The sequence below is a fragment of the Euprymna scolopes genome, chromosome 9 (assembly GCF_053919585.1).
Source record: "Euprymna scolopes isolate OS-2025 chromosome 9, ASM5391958v1, whole genome shotgun sequence".
In the NCBI taxonomy this organism is placed as follows: Eukaryota; Metazoa; Mollusca; class Cephalopoda; order Sepiida; family Sepiolidae; genus Euprymna; species Euprymna scolopes.
In genome coordinates this window covers 130,111,921-130,113,696 of record NC_136490.1, presented here as the reverse complement: position 1 = coordinate 130,113,696, position 1,776 = coordinate 130,111,921, and the positions used below count along the sequence as shown (strand labels likewise).

The 1,776-nt window shown below is 35.0% G+C and overlaps 1 pseudogene; it reads right to left on the bottom strand.

Annotated features, from left to right (window-relative positions):
• Nucleotides 1–1,391: 1,391 nt before the first annotated feature.
• Nucleotides 1,392–1,548, bottom strand: LOC145285404 (U2 spliceosomal RNA; annotated as a pseudogene).
• Nucleotides 1,549–1,776: the final 228 nt, after the last annotated feature.

Sequence of the window (1,776 nt, the reverse complement as noted above, 5' to 3'; positions counted from 1 at the left end):
TAGGAACAATCCCGAAAAACTTTGAAAAAAGAATGGGAGAAATTGGAATCAAGGGAATGACTGAAAAAATACAATGAACAACAATTATGAAAACATGAAATATTTAGAAAAAACCTTGAATGCGGAAACTAACACACAGGAGCAACAAGTGTGCGGCAAACAAAAAGTTGCAAAGGCAAAGCATGAAACACTACATGGAACCAAGAACACCGAAACCGCATATCTATAAGTTCTCTAACCCAACCCTACCCCCATTGCCACATCATGACCCCCCCCCAAAAGAGCGAGACCAAATAACTAAAGCCAAGGAGGAAGGAAGGACCGATGAACTGGCCAGACCTCAGCCGAATAAGTGCGAAGATACCTGGGACCTTGGGGAGGCTTAGTGCCACTCAAATCCCAGCAAAGACCAATGGCTGCTGCCAACACGAAATCAATTGCAGGCAGCTGTTGTGTTGATACAAATTTATTTGCAAATGTTATCGAAAGACGTGGAGAGTACTGGAAACCTGGTGAGACTTGTTGTCACTCAGCTTCCAATCCAATGAACACCACAGGCTTTGTTCAGGGAAAGATCTCCGAAGACCTGTGTGAAAGCTCTTTGTGAGCCAATAATTATAATGATGATGATGATGATGATGATGACGACGACGACGACGACAACGACGACGACGACAATATGATGTTTTTATAATAATCGAAATAATTCAAGATGGAAGTTGTTTAAAAATATTTTAATTGTAAGTTTTCTTTTTGTTTCTTGCCGGATGAGATTTCTAGTCATTCTGTAAAAGAACCATTATTTGTGTCACATTGTTTATTCCGAAAAAAACAACAACAACAAAAAACAAACAAAAAAAAAAACCCCAAAAAACAAAACAAAACATTTCGGTTCAATCATGTCACGTCTTTATTTGCTTTCTTGGAAATCAGACGCAATAAATTCTATACGTAAAAAAACAAAAAACAAAAAAAACAAAAAAAAAAAACAACAACAACAAAAAATTCTTTTGTAATGAATTTTTACATCTGTAAGAAATATAACAGCATTTTACTGTATCTAATTACTCTATTTTGTGTTGTTTGTTTATTTTACTTTTAATTGGTTTCATTGTTTTCAGAGAAATCTCATTGAGAAGGAGAAAACGACAGTTCCAAATTTATAGTTGAATTGTGCTGGTAGTTTTAGAACGGAAGGAAACGTTAATCAGAAAGAAAGAAATATTCCAATAGCAATATTTAATAATCATCAGGGAAATTGGAAAATTCATTCATTGACGGAGTTGAATAAATATATAAATATATATAAATATATATAAATATATATAAATATATATAAATAAGTATGTACCTATTTACAATGCCTTCCCACGGGACAGAGTTAGACACCAGGATCGTTTTTTTAACGTGGAAAAAAGGCACAAAAATTAAAAATTGTCTCAGTCGTGAAGGATTTCTCCTCCACTGAAAGAGAACAAGAAATGGAAGTGAAACATCTGAAGAACAGATACTACACTTTGATCTTGGCCAAAAGGCCAAGGATAATAGATACTGAGACGACATCACGCTTGCCAGTCACCAAAAATAAAAAAAATCGTGTCGTGACATGCTGTAATAGAAGATACTACTCATATAAGCGACTGTTTAGCCTGTCAGGTGACGGGATCGCGACTAAAAAGAAGAAAAGAAAAACTTAAGTGATTAGATCAGTCTTTATATACATGTGGCATTAATTTGTATATGAAGGGAATAGTGGTTATAAGAAGGACGGAGACG